The sequence below is a fragment of the Schistocerca gregaria genome, chromosome 2, assembly GCF_023897955.1.
Source record: "Schistocerca gregaria isolate iqSchGreg1 chromosome 2, iqSchGreg1.2, whole genome shotgun sequence".
NCBI lineage: Eukaryota > Metazoa > Arthropoda > Insecta > Orthoptera > Acrididae > Schistocerca > Schistocerca gregaria.
Window position 1 is genome coordinate 353,203,915 of NC_064921.1, and position 15,736 is coordinate 353,219,650.

Sequence of the window (15,736 nt, forward strand, 5' to 3'; positions counted from 1 at the left end):
GCTCACCTGCCAACGGCGCGGTCCGGCGTTTCTCCCAGCTCGTCCAAAGGGGCCTGGAACTTACCTTAAATTGTACAAATTTCTTAAGAAATAAAAATTCTGATCATTTGTAAGCACTTCCTGAGGCCACTTGGTCATTGGAGTCTGTCACCTCGGTTGGCCGACGTAGTTAGACGCGGATTGTTACGCTCTGGTAATGAAACACTTGTTTCAACAGTTCATTTTCAGGAATGATAAAAGTGACGATGGCTCAAAAATCGTTCAAATGGCTGTAAGCATTATGGGACCAAACATCTGAGGTCATCAGTCCCCTAGAACTTAGAACTACTTAAACCTAACTAACCTAAGGACATCACACACACATCCATGCCCGAGGCAGGATTCGAACCTGCGACCGTAGCAGTCGCACGGTTCCGGACTGCGCGCCTAGAACCGCGAGACCACCGCGGCCGGCCCAGATTGTTTTAATACATACCTGAATATCTCAGTAGGTTGAGATCTCTCACAATGACAAGCCACAACGATTACCGGCACCAGCGACCTCTCCCGCGTTAAAAAAAAAAATTGTTTGAAACGCCTGTACAATAGCCGAGAATAAACCTATGTTCTGCTACAACTTCCCCCCAGAATAATGGGACAGTCATAACGAATAGATTAGTATATAGTAAAACAGTTCCAACATTCCATTCAGCCCAGGAAACCTATGGAGGTCAATCTGAGGCAATGATACTTAGGCTATTGTAATGTGTTACGAGAAGCGTGCAAGTTGGAACTGCACGCCTCGTGCCAGAACGTCAATCTCGGAGTCTTTCCCCTCTCTATAAAGCAGGATAGATGGCAATTTATGGCAGATCTGCAACAAAGTATAGTGCTGGCACACGCGGAAGTGTTTCGGAGCACACCGTCCAGCGCACATTATGGGGCTGGGCGGGCAACCCCTATGTTCCCATATTCACCCAACGACATCATCAGTTAAAGTTGTAGCGGGCAATGGATCATCGAGAGCTCATAGCGTAGGTTTCACAGTATGCCTACCAATCGTTCCTTAACTGCAGAAATACGCTCATTAATCAAAACATTATGACCACCTGATTAATAGGGGTATGATCTACCTCTGAAACGCAACACAGCAGCGATCTTGCGTGGCATGAATTCAAGTCCTTGGTCGGTTTCTAGAGGTATGTGGAACTAGTTGTCTACGTCCGGGCTACGCAGTTCCGGAAAATTACGGGTCGGTGGTCTGTGGGCGCGGAGTTGGGTTCCGATAGCGACCCAGATGTGCTCCATCGGGCTCGGACCAGTCGAATTTGGTGGCCAAGAAATAAACTTGAGTTCATTACCATACTCTTCAGACCACTGTGGCACGATTCTGGCTTTGTGACGCGAACGATTATCCTGCTGTAAGGTGCCACCAAGCTTTAAGGGACGCAGATGGTTCCCTATAATCCCTGTAATATAGTCCATGGCTATTACGGTTCCTACGATCATTTCCACAGGTCCCAAGGAAGACCAGGTGGATGTTTTATCAGTCCCTAATACTGTCCCTTCTGCCTTCGTCGACGGCACGGTGCATGCTCAGAGAAACCATTCGCCTGGTTGACGGTGTATCCGGACATAGAACCCATTTGGTGTAACAAGAAACCTGATTCATCTGACCGGGCGACAGAATTTCCATTGTTCCACGGTCCAATTTCGATGACCAATTGCCCACTGCAATTGTAACTGATGATGTCGTTGGGTGAATATGGGAAAACGTAGGGGTTGCCTGTTGCGGAGCCCTGTAATATTGTGCGCTGAACGATGCACTCCGAAACTCTTCTGTGTGGGCCAAAATTGCAATTGGTTCTCAGACCTGCCTAAACCGCCACCTATCCTGCATTGCAAGGGGGCAAGCCTCCGACCTTGACGTTCTGCCACGAGGCGCGGAATTAAAACACCTTGTCGACTACTCTTATTTCCGCAGTTTCACCGTCCTTTAAGCACTTTTCCACATATGCTCACGACAGAAGCACGCTAACAGCCGATCAGCATCGCCGTTTCCAAGATGCTCGTTCCCAGACACCAGGCTATAACAATCCGCCCTTTGTCAGAGTCCTTTATGTCAGTAGATTTCCCCGTTTGCTGTCCGTATCGTAGTTAGAATAATTCCCCATTCCTCTCCGCTCTGCATATATATGTTCTTCACAGTGGCATTCAAACTCGCACTGGCCAGTGATCGTAGTGTTCTGATTCATCAGTGTATTTCTTAAGTTCTGGCGACATGACGACCACGGGATCGTCACGCCCCTTCCGTCCAGTCGTACTAAGACTACGGCAGATGCGATTATGCAGCGTGCGGAGTTTCCTCTGGCTGATTGACTTCCTCCGTGAATAACTTCTTTCTGCGAGACTCATCCGCTGCAGCCATCTTTCCGCTGCCGCTCGCATGTTGGTCTGCAGTGGTACCCTGGAACGTGCTGTCAGCCTTTCAGCACTTTCTGGCATTTCTGATACCTGCGCATGCAGTTAAGTCAGGCGAACTGATGACTGTCGCTTGCTGGTTCAGCGTTCACGGCTCACCGACGGACCACGTTTGACAAAAAGGCCTCTAATCCCGCCTTGCCATATTCCATCTGCAGAGAACAGTCGTATTACTTCACTGTCTTGTCATACTAAGGAAATTCTGTGGTATGCAAATATGGTATGGTGGATACGGAAAAGAGAAAGTCCCACTGTTTGAATTGCGTTTTGTTGAGGCAGTTAAAAAAAGGAAAAAAAATCACCGTGCGCTCAGTTGGAACAAAACTCACTTTGGATGATGAATTTTTGTTCTCGTTGATTGCAATGTTAATGAATTTGACTGAGATACTATTGTGTGCATGATTATGGCGACAGTCAAATTATCACACGAAGGACCATACATATAACAGAACACTGACGAAGTAATGAGAATTACTAATGGATAGGAGACTAAATTGGTATCTTCTACGAACGCCTACAGCGTCATTCGACTTCGATTTACCGTAATAGACTGCCATCAATTAACATTGTCGTTGAACCACTCCTGAACTCTGAAGAGTTACAAAGACTTCAGTAACAGCTGGAAGGTAGTCGGAGGGGGATTCTGAGGGTCATCAGTATTGTGACTCTCTACCCGTCCGCCATGACATCCTGCGCCAATCTGTCGTACCAGACTAGAACTTACATACAAAATCCCCCCGTCCCATACATTTTTGTATAAACTCTCGTCTACCACCGCAGTTTTTGCCCTCTACAGCATCCCTAGTACTGGGTGGTTATAATTAAAGTGCAACTACTGACGGAGGTTCAGTGTGTGCTGTAATAATCGTATGACAGCGAAACTTGGTAGATACTGTAATGCGTTAATACGAAACCTATTTTCACTGGAAAAAACATTAGTTTCAATTTTGACCACCAGGTGCAAATCTGGTGCGGTGAGTTCAAGAAAGACGTATAGAAATGTTTCCATATTTTATGGATTAGGAACGGGGGCAAGGGCAGAAAGGATCAAATAAGCGAGGAAGGCATAATGTTATTAGTAACCGCCGCAGTTTGTTCGACATGAGCACCGAACGCGTCGACGAGATTCTGTGTGGCGTCAGATTTGCATTTGGTGACCAAACTTGGAACTAATTTTTCCCAGCGTAAAACGGTTACACATAAACGCATTAGCGTATGTAGCACGTTTTGCTGCCATACGATAATTACAGCCGACACTGGACCTATGTGAGTACCTGTACTTATAACTATCCGGTACAATTGAAGTTACCTGATGTCGTAACACATGTCCTTCCATTTTGTTCCTCCTTCTAGGGCCTGCCGCTGTGGCCGAGCGCCGGCACGGTAGCTCAGCGTGTTCGGTCAGGGGGTTCGCTGCCCTCTGTAATAATAATAATAAAAAAAAAAACTAAGTTAATGGATCAACGACGAACTGAAACGGGTGTCTTGCGACGTCCGCCCCGAGCAGATACAACGAACAAAATGAGATTTAAAAAAAAATGAGGCGGTTCTAGGCGCTTCAGTCCAGAACCGCGTTGCTGCTACGGTCGCAGGTTCGAATCCTGCCTCGGGCATGGATGTGTGTGATGTCCTTAGGTTAGTTAGGTTTAAGTGCCTTTAAGTCTAGGGAACTGATGACCTCAGTCCCATAGTGCTTAGAGCCATTTGAACAATTTTTGAACCTTCTTCTAGTCAGTGTTTATCTTTCTTTTTGACGATTGTGCGTAGAACCTCTTCCTTTCTTACCAGTCCACTTAATTTTCAGCATATTGTAGAATGTTACCAAAACACAAATATGTCAACTTAATAGTCGATGTTGTCCATTTGCTTCAAGCGTGACAGTGGCCGTTGTGCTACAGAGGTTAGTTGTGGGTACCGAATACACAACACGAAGGCCGTGTAATTACGTACAGACGAAAGAAAATGAAGTTTCATTGCTTGGCCCGCCAGTGGACTGAGCTGCGAAATTCAGTGAGTGGGAGACGGGGTGCATTGCGACGTGCGCACTGCTTAAGGGCACGGAGGGAGACTAGCTACCTGTTGGACACGAATGTTAATCAGGCGCTCCGGCCTAGAGAAATTGCGCCGTCGACGCCGCCGGGACGCGCGCTGTTTACAGACGCGGGTGCGTCGCGACGGCTGCAGTCGGCATGTGGGGCGCGGGCTCGCACGTGTCCAGACTGCAAACACACGGGCCGGCCTCAAAGCGGAATAGCTTCCCGCTGCGTTGGCCAGACACGCGACGCCAGCCGGAATCCGTCAACAGCGGCGTGCTGGCAGCCTAAACAGCGCCCGAGGCTCCCAATATTTTGTGCGCAGCTGGCACCGTGGTGCATTACATGACATTGGGTGCGCACCGTGACTAGTTCACCTCTGCTTAAAGTATTAGGTGTTCTAAGAGTAAAACGAAAAACTTCAGTTTCGACAAGGACTGTATTATGTAGATCACAATTGCCAACTCTCTTCAGTAATAATTATTGATCCCGATGAAGTGCAGATACGCTATTAAAAATCTAATCTCAGGGGAAGTTCATTTAACTAGATACAGTGTCTTTAATGATTTCGTCCTATTTGCTTTTTTATTCTCACGTATCTACAGATGACGTGACATGTCAAAGACTTCTCACAATAACTAGTGTAATTTTCGGATAATAGGATTCAGGGACAGGGTTCTCTGAAATAGTTCCTCCTTACATGAAAAATTTATGGTACTTAGCTGTCAGATCTAGAGAGACATTTTTAATTATGTCAGGGGAGGTCTAGGAATGATTACTTTTGAGTGCTGTACGTACAGACCAGAAAGGACATTGATGGAATTAATGACACTATGTAGCTGCTAATGGACATTGATTCACGTCATAGGGTAATGTTGAGAATTTGTGCCAGACATGGATTCGAACCGGAGTCCTCTTCTCACTAGGCAGATGCTCCGACCAGTAAGCCATGCGGACACAGTGTATATTTGCACCGGACAGCAACAGTGATAATGCACTCGACTGAATGTCTTGTTTGCAGGGTGTTTAACTTGCAAAGTTACCAAACAACTTAGGCTGTTCGGCACATGTTGTGTCTGGAGAACTTTTCAACACGCTTCGCAAGAGCCAGAGCTCTGTCGAATAATGTCACGTTTAGGCACGTCGTTTTTGTGTGCGGAGATTTCCAAGCATTCGTCAACATACTTGAAGTTATCAAGCCATTTCACTCAGAGCCTCACGAGCTGGGAAGAATATAACGAGCCAGTGTTCTAGTCATGTGGTAGCATTTTTTTATTTTTTTATTTTTTTGGCAACATGTCGCATAGCTAGCTAGAGAACTTCGCTGTGCATAATTTGCCATATCTGAAAAGCAAAACTAAAACGAGCTACTCCAGTTGTATATCTGTCACATGTTGCCATCTGCTCTGCTCTGTAGTTGAAAAAGCCTCTGTGTAACTATAGTAGTCAACGTAAAGACTAGCCAGTTTGAACCAGCCGTAGGCGAAAAAAAAAAAAAATTGCGAAGGAATTCAAGGGAGGATGCTTCTTGCACCAACTGCAGGATCCAATGGAGGATCACATCAGACTAGCAGGATAACTACTGACGCGAAACCAACAAAAAGGACATATCCGCGCTGTAGAGTGTTAAGTCTAATCCAATCGAAGTGATGTATCTTCACCTATACTCCACAAGTCCCGTTATGGTATGTGGCTGTGTGATACATTGTCATCGTCCATACTTGTATAATGCCAGTGCATGTATGTTCAGGGGCGCTTGATTGATAACTGGAGTGGAGATACGCTATTAAAATTTAGTCTCAGGGAAAGTTCATTTAACTAGATACAGTGTTAAATCACTTGCGTAGCTTGACTGTATTGCACACGTAATGGCACATAGGGAAGTACCGCACAATTTTAAAGGACCTTTCATATAGGCGAATGAAGTGACAAATACATTTCGCAACACAACTGTTCAAGGAGCAAAGAAAAATGATCTGTAATGTTTGAAACGTTATGCAGTTAATTTTTTTCGATGATTCTGCTAGTACGTGTCAAATTTCTTCTTTAGTGATCCAGGACTCATAGTTTGGAGAGGGTATTGTTTTCTACAAATGTCTTGTTACATTAAAACTCGTGTGACGCGATCTTTGTTAATACTGACGCATTTCTTTTCTTATAAGAGTCGAGGAACCAAGGATAGCGAGGAATCAGTTGTTGTGTCACCCAGTAGTTCATGCATTTGATATCAATTTACAAGTCCATTAACGTTATTCAGCTATTTTCGGTAGGAAGGAGATACTGCATATTCTTTGCATGTTCGTCTGCACATTCATTGCCCTTTGCACCAACGTGACTCGAAACCCAATGCAGAGGAATAAATCGCTTCTTAACTCCGTTGAGAATTCCCAGTACGTCGTGTGGTAAGTGATTTGCAGATCTGCCTCCAGCTGTAGGGCAGTTGTCAAGTCTATTCATATTACTACATTGTTGACTGGTTAAATAGACTGCATAAATTATGGCATGCAAATCAGCACTTAATACCTACGCTGCTGTAGGCAACGAAAAGAACTGTCCATTCGTTTGCCACATTTATTTATAATGTGGTTTTTAAGCACACTATTGAATGTACTACAGGCAGTAAAACAGATAATTTACTAATAGACATCTAAATTTTTAATATAATCAACTGCGTCTCTCGTAGCCATCAGGAAATCGTGGAAAGTGCCACGATAGGCTTTGTTCGGACATTCTATGTAACTATGTGACGAACGGTTTGCCTTGCTGCTACACAGTCGCAATTTGGAGATGGAGTCTTACCCGCATCTCAGTCGAGAGCCCATGTTTATGACACGGTTGGTGCGATTCTGTTAAACGTTGTCCACAATCTACGTGATTGGTCGAAGGCAGAGGGTTTCTGTCTTATGCAGGGCAAGTTCTGCAATGTGGAGGAAAATCTCTGTCCAGTTTCGTTCCCACAGGTCTGTTAGGTCGAACTGAGACGTGTGCAGTTCCATAGCTGTTTTCATGGATGGTTTTGTTGATCGAAGTCGTTTTTTTTTTCTAGGACAGCCGCGTCTTGATGGATAGGGAGTTGCGGGTTGCCCTGTAAGCGTTTAAAATCACAGAGTAATGCTGCTTTTCGTCGAAGTCCAGAGGCGGAATGTGGCTCAGTATGGACAGCGGTTCGACGGGGGTTGATATTAGAGTACCACTGATAATTCTCATTGCGTTGCTCAGCTGTGCGTCAGGAATTTGTGTGGGTACTATTGAGCCATACAGGACCACTACATTCTGCAGCAGAGTAGACTAGCTCAAGTTCTGAAGTGGACAGAGTTTCAGCAGCCGAGCCCCAGCTTGTTCCACACAGCTTGTGTGGGATGTTGTTCCTAGTTCGTTTCTTCGCAGCGGTGTTTTCCCGATGCTTCTTGTAGGACGGTGTCTGGTCCAGTTAACCATTAGATAGTGTGGGTGCTGATTGTAGTGAAGTTATCTGTCACCAAAGTACACCTGGAGCTGTCCATTCGTCGCTCTTTTGCACAAATGAAAGCAAACATTTCTGCCTTGACATGTTGCCATTGTCACCAGATCAGATGCTAAGATGGTTTCTTTTTCTTCAAAATTTCGATGTCCCAGTGCCAGCACTCAAGCATCGGTCTATGTAAACATACGAGATCTTGTTTTAGGCAAATCGGAAATGTACCGATTAAACAGGAGTGGGGGCGAGAACAGAGCCCTGCGGTGGTGCATCATGAAGCAATTTTGAATAGATTATCCTATTTCCCAGTAGAACCCGGAATGATCTTCCAACAAGCGCGGTATTAATTAGTTTATCTGTTTTTCTGCATGCTGTTATGCAATGAGTTTGTAGAGAAGGCCGTGTCTACATACCTTGTCAAAAGCTGCTAAGAGACCTATACATGCCACAAACGTTGTACCTGTATCTCCTTTTTCTTGCCATTATAGTGTTAGTAGTAGTAGTAGTAGTAGTAGTAGTAGTACGGCGGTGAAATTTTTTGGTATGAAGTTCTAGCTTTCTTGCTGAAGATGACGAGTTAACTATCGTATTTGTGGACACTCTGGCCTCCGTGTAGTTGGTGGCACCGCGCTGTGGCAGCGGCCGGAGCTGCGGCGGGCCGTGACGGCAGCCACAGGCGGAAGCGCGCGCCGACGCCCAATTATGTGGGGCCGCCTCGTCCCACAAAGTGTCTCATAGCGGCTGGCCTTCCCCTACACGCTGTTTGTGCCACCTTCACATCACTTGCTTCTTAATCGGCCAGCACTGAGCAAGCAAGCACTGGGCGCCTGTTATCTCCGCCCGGCCGATATACGAGATGATTTTAAACGACGCTCATAAACTGCTGGAGATAACTCCTAAGAAAACGAGGAGCAAATTAAATCTAATGAACGTGACCAATAATCCATTGTTCTACTGGTAGATGCCGTTTCGTTCCAGAGCCTGTTGCCACGAGGGTTCGGATTATTAATTAACCAATTTGGATTTAAATTAGAAGATAGTTTACTCGTTCGGAGTGTGACCCTCATTTCGAGAGTTCACCTTCCTGTTAAGGAAGCAAGATCCGGCATCCGATACACGGCTTTGCCTAGCCTTGAACTAATAGATCGGTTTTTCCTAATCGACGCAATACTGTGGTCCCCAACCTTCCTGAAGCATTACCCCGAGTGTAATCCGTCATTAGCTAGTGCCCCTTGCGCCCCCCCTCCCCTTTCTACTCCAACCATCATCATTAGCGCGTAACTAAACTTTACACCAGGGATTCCCAACCTTTTCTGCTGGTGGACCCCTTCTTCACTCGAAAATCCATGGCGGACCCTTAGTCGGTCAAGAGCACAGTAACTTTAAATTTCAGAGCAAAGCCCATGGGAACTGAAAGCTTCTTAATGCAAGTTCCATGTTCTCAATGACCTCCCCCCCTTCCCCCCTCCCCCCCCCCCCCGCCCCCGAAGTATCAGTAGCCTTTGGTTTGAATGAAAACAACTTGAAGGTCAAAAATTGACTTATGAAACAGGTAGTGCACCGACAAAGTAAGTTTAACATTTAATGATGCCTGGGGCCGCAACCGTGCCAGCGAGCGCTATGGCTGGTCGACAAAGCTCGCTCCGCGCATGCGTAAAAGGTTTCAGTGCATCTACCGCCGTGAGCCGGCGCACAAACGACCCCCGTATTGTTGCGAAACAGTCGATCAGAGAAGCCGCATTCTTCGACACTAAACTGTCTATACGTTCTCACTTAGGAACCGCAAAGGCTGCTTAAGAATACGACCTGAAGTAAAAGTACACGTTTTTCACACGAAAAAAAACTAGTGATGAGTTTGATTTTCACATTTTTATTCAATAATTTTACTCATTATTTTACACGATTTGGTGAAGGGTGGCCGCGGACCCCGTAGAAAGAGCCGGCGAACCCCCAAGGGGTCCGCGGATCACTCATTGGGAAGCCCTGCTTTGCACTGAAAAACAATTTTCTGTGAACACTTCTTTTTTTAAAATGACAAAACATAAGTCGTATCTGTACTTGTTGCTGGCCGTGGTGGCCGAGCGGTTCTAGGCGCTTCAGTGTTTCGGTCGCAATTTCGAATCCTGCCTTGGGCATGGATGTGTGTGATGTCCTTAGGTTAGTTAGGTTTAAGTAGTTCTAAATCTAGGGGACTGATGGTCTCAGATGTTAAGTCCCATAGTGGTCAGAGCCATCTGAACCACTGTACTTGGTCTTTGTAGGTGTTTGATAAAACTTTCGAGTAATTAGTCAAGCAGACAATTGCTACCGCTTGTTTCTAACTACGTTTACTTATACGGGTGCTCACAGAAAGTCTGAAAATCTTGCAGTGGTGTTGTAGGGTAAGTTGCTGCGCCGTTTCCGAAGTAATTCGTGTTGAAGTTAATCAGGCTGTTGGACGCGCAAATTCAAGCAGCCCATCCCATGACCAGTTTTTGCAACGCTCTCTATTTCGGTTTTAAGAAACAAAACGAAGAACACCTTTGCCGACACCGCGCGCAATCGCCTGATTGACCAACTTCAATACTAATTAACTCAGAAACGACGGAACGTATAGGATCGTTTCCTTAACAAATATTCCTCAGCATAACGTACCCTCTAACACCCTCACGAGCTTACAAGCTTTTCACGCTGTTTGTGATCAACTTGTTAAATAATGATCCTATTCTGAATTTATCGCTAGCGTTACCTTCAATTCCTTCTCAGAAAAGAAAGTCTACTATCAGTATTGGAGGCAGACAGTTTTTACAGAACATGTTTCCTCTTAACCGCTCCTCTCCATAGCCACACTTGCTTCATCCTGTACCCACATTAAAAGTCGACCAAGTTAAATGGCTCCACTATACTTATTTCTGAACTGACAACTTGGAAGACTTGTGTCTCGTCTATGCCAGCCATTATGATGTGATCATTATGATGATGACCATGATCCAATGTAGGTCTTACAGTGGGTGGATTTCATGAGGAACATATCTTCGTTTCACAAGCCGTAACCTCCATCCCATTACGTCATACGTTAATGCTAGCATTCCAAAAAAAGAAAAAAAGTAATTATTGGCAACGTATGTAATCAGTATGACAGCCTTGTGAAATAGATAAAATAATCATTATCTTTAAAAAAACAATTTAATTTCATGAGCGAAGCACAATCGAACCCTTTTGTCCCTCAGATAATTTAATTTTGCTGCTCAGGATGTGATTACCCGTAGGCTCGGAAACACGATGTGAAGTGATATGTATGGTGAGTACGAAATAATTGTGGAGTGTTGTCGTCGGAGTGTGGCTTAAGGACTTGAGAGTTTCCCAGGACGTCAGGTATTTTCCAGTACTTTTCTAAGTTAGAAATAATGCGCAAGGCGTTCTAGAAGGAAGTAGTACTTTGGAGAGGGGGACAATGGGATGATCACTGACAGTGCTCGGAATCTATTCGCGAGACTGATAAGTTGAAAGGCCTCGGTGTTGTTAAACAAATTCGGCCGTTGTTGGTAGTTCACAGAATGGAGGAGTCGAGCGGCCGGTCTCCCGAGGGGGTTGAGGCGGATCGTGGCTCCCCGCCTCCACAGTATAGCGGAGGTTGCGTTTCATGTCAGCAGCTAGTGACCCTCTTTAATGGAAAATGCAAGTACGCAGACGCGGAGTTCTGATTAGCCATTTAACGCTTCTGTAGGCGAGTGTGCTCCTCGGAGGGTTCGTATCAGATCCTGGAGCCATTGGGTAGCTGCAGCGATATGGACTTGGAGAGGCCTAATATATGACGATGACCGCCGATACTAAAAATCCTTTGTTTCTCGTCTAGCATTGAACTTTAACCACTTTTCTTTGTGAGGATTAGTGGAGAAGTTGTAAGGAATCAGACAAAGAGTGCAGTGGTCAGGTTTCGGAATCCTTCTGAATGCACTTACACTACTGGCAGAGCACTTGTCACTGGCGTTGTTGGGATTTTGACCAGGAACAGTGCGAGACTAGCGATCCTTACTAAGGCTGTTTGTTAATTGCAGCAGTGACGATAATCGCTGGGAGTCCGCCAATAAAGGTTTTCTTGTAAATAACCCTATGTCATACTGACAGGATTAGTGATTTGTCTCTCCCGCAACAACCTGTACAGTACAGAAGGCCACACAAACCTTCATAACATCCATACGCAGGCTGTGCAGAGCCCCCGTGGCAAGGTGGGCACGAACCGTCACTTCCAACCCAACGGCACTGCGACGGTGGGGATTATTGGCGACTGCCTTGTGGGAGCGAGTGTCGTGCCAACACTTCTCACGCGCGATACGTACCAACGCTTGCCGCACGTCTCCCTACCTCCCTCCCTCCCTCCCCCCTCCCCCCCTCCCCCCTGCAGGAACTGTCATGTGGCTGCCACATTGAAGGTGCCGCAGCCCAGTGTCAACTTACGTCTTCCCGGTCAATGGATTGTTGGACGAGGTGGCCCAGTAGCGTAGCCTCTATCTTTAACCGGACCACAACTCTTTGGACACCGACCCGAAACGCTATCTCTTTTAAGAGTCAGTCAGTTTTAACTGACAAGGCAGTGCTGACTCGAAATGAGGATAAGTCTCCGCGCAAAACAATGAGACAACAATAGACGCGAGAGGCAGTTAGGGTAGAGGCGAGCTGTGGCTGTGGCGATGTGCGAGTAACTGGACACGGGCTGACGGCACGGAAAAGCGAGCAGGGTGCGATGCTGGGCCCTCGTTCCGCGAATGACAGGCTGATGCCGGCGCAGCTGGCAGTGGTAGCGCAAGTGGCCTCTGCTAAGCTCGTCAGCAAGTAGTTCAGTCCTAGATGGCTGTTCGTCGCCCCGTGGTAGTCTGCAGTCGCCTTCGAGGCGCCAACCAGTATTGGCGCACGAGCTGCTTGACCTTTTACTTGTGCACACTTTGTAGAAGATTTTTAACATTTACGCCCACGTGAAGAATCGTGTTTCACTGTCGTAGCATGAGGTGTTAGAATTTATTTGAATTCAACATTATAAGGAAGGACCGTACTGTCGACTACGTAGGCCCGACCTCAACGTCTGCAGATGGTCATGATTTGCGATCAGAGAGAAGGAACTGAATGGCTCTGAGCACTATGGGACTTAACATCTGAGGCCATCAGTCCCCTAGAACTCACAACTACGTAAACCTAACTAACCTAAAGACATCACGCACATCCATGCCCGAGGCAGGATTCGAACCTGCGACCGTAGCGGTCGCGCGGTTCCAGACTGAAGCGCCTAGAACCGCTCCGGCACTACGGCCGGCAGAAGGAACTGAACAGTGAGCAGGAATAGCTGCACATGATATTGACCCAATTCCTTGGGCTGCATCAAAAAATGCTGTCATTTACAGCAAACTTCCCGATTCCTTAAGCAGGGCAATCTTATTCCGTCTTGTTAGCTTAAATCACTCTGCCAGAACGCACAAGGAGCCTATTAGCGCTAATTACAGCTTCTTTATCCTCTGCTCGTGCGAGTCTTGGAACTGTAATAGTGGCAATATTTATTTATAACTTATACAAAATAAACACATCTTTAAAAGTTTCACAGTCCTTCATAGTAGTCACCAGCATTGTATACCCCAGTTTCTAGCGATGTGGAAGTCGTAGGATACCCTTGGTAGCGCCAGTTGTGTTAATAGTGCGAGTGGAGCGGTCCGTTTCCCGACGAATCTCTGCAACAATTGTGAAACGAATACCATGAAGAGCTTCCATCAGATTAGAAATCAAGTTGAGTCACTAGTGCTTAAGTTCGCTGAGTGTGGTGAGTGTTTACAGCACTACCCAGCTCCATCGATACAATAGATCAGTCGCAACTTGCACCATGATATGCGCCCGAGCATTGTCCTCCAAAATGATGTGCAGGTCCTGCACAAAATGTCGGCGCTTCGTTTTTGGAACACAGCCTGCGACCAGCTTAGAGAAAGAAGCGGCGAAGCTTTCTGTAGGGTTACCCCAACCCATCATTTTACATGACAAGGGCGTGACTGATTTGTTCGATCGATGCGACTGTGAAGCACTACCGCCCACTACACTCCACGGACTTGAGACCTTTGTACGAGGATCCTTCAATGAGGTGGATGCCCCACATCTCTTTTTTCTCAGTACTTATTTATTGTTAAGAGTCAGAATTTGGTGACAATATATCTTAGAAGCTAGATTAAGGAAGGGCAAACCTACGTTTCTAGCATTTGTAGACTTAGAGAAAGCTTTTGACAATGTTGACTGGAATACTCTCTTTCAAATTCTGAAGGTGGCAGGGGTACAATACAGGGAGCGAAAGGCTATTTACAATTTGTACAGAAACCAGATGGCAGTTATACGACTCGAGGGACGTGAAAGGGAAGCAGTGGTTGGGAAGGGAGTGAGACAGGGCTGTAGTCTATCCCCGATGTTATTCAATCTGTATGTTGAGCAAGCAGTGAAGAAAACAAAAGAAAACTTCGGAGTAGGTATTAAAGTCCATGGAGAAGAAATCAAAACTTTGAGATTAGCCGATGACATCGTAATTCTGTCAGAGACAGCAAAGGACTTGGAAGAGCAGTTGAACGGAATGGACAGTGTCTTGAAAGGAGGATATAAGATGAGCATCAACAAAAGCAAAACGAGGATAATGGAATGTAGTCGAATTAAGTCGGGTAATGCTGAGGGAATTAGATTAGGAAGTGAGACACTTAAAGTAGTAAAGGAGTTTTGCTATTTGGGGAGCAAAATAACTGATGATGGTCGAAGTAGAGAGGATATAAAATGTAGACTGGCAATGGGAAGGAAATCATTTCTGAAGAAGAGAAATTTGTTAACATCGGGTATAGATTGAAGTGTCAGGAAGTCATTTCTGAATGTAGTTGTATCGAGTTGTGGTCATATATGGAAGTGAATCATGGACGATAAATAGTTTGGACAAGAAGAGAATAGAAGCTTTCGAAATGTGGTGCTACAGAAGAATGCTGAAGATTAGATGGGTCGATCACATAACTAATAAGGAAGTATTGAATTGGATTGGGGAAAAGAGAAGTTTGTGGCACAACTTGACCAGAAGAAGGGATCGGTTGGTAGGACATGTTTTGAGGCATCAAGGGATCACAAATTTCATATTGGAGGGCAGCGTGGAGGGTAAAAATCGTAGAGGGAGACCGAGAGATGACTACAGTAAGCAGATTCAGAAGGATGTAGGTTGCACTAGGTACTGGGAGATGAAGAAGCTTGCACAGGATAGAGTAGCGTGGAGAGCTGCATCAAACCAGTCTCAGGACTGAAGACCACAACAACAACATACATAAACATGTCTTGTCCATGTTCTATTTTTCTACGTAGTCTCCGTCACGTTGTATAGCAGTACGGCAACGTTGTGGAAGAGGATTTATTCCTTGCTGTTAAAACTAAAAGTGGTGCACCCAGCTTTCGTCCTCCGCAGTGATCCGAGACAGAAAGGCCTCCCCGTCGGTCTCAGAACGCTCCAGCATATTAAGATGAAATGGTCTTTCTTTGTTTCTTGTGGTCCGCTGGGAGCATTCGTGGAACCCGTCGAGAGCACCTCTTTGAATATCCGAGAGTCTCGATTATCTCATATGCTCTTTCAATGTTGACCGACAACTGCAGAGCCAACTGTTGAGTTGTGATGCGCCGGCCGGCACGAATAATGGCATCCACACGATTCAGCATGTCTGGAGCAGTGGCTGTCAGAGGATGCCCGGAGCGTGGCTGATCATGGAGTCCTGTTTCTGCATTTCCTGGGGCCGTAACTTTCTTTACCAATCGCTCAACT

General features: G+C 45.9%; 1 protein-coding gene across 2 annotated transcripts in view; it reads left to right on the forward strand.

The window, feature by feature from the left end:
- The window catches only part of LOC126337043 (zinc finger protein 395), a 495,494-nt gene that overhangs the window by 114,327 nt on the left and 365,431 nt on the right, over positions 1 to 15,736 (forward strand). The gene's annotated exons all lie outside the window — the stretch shown is intronic.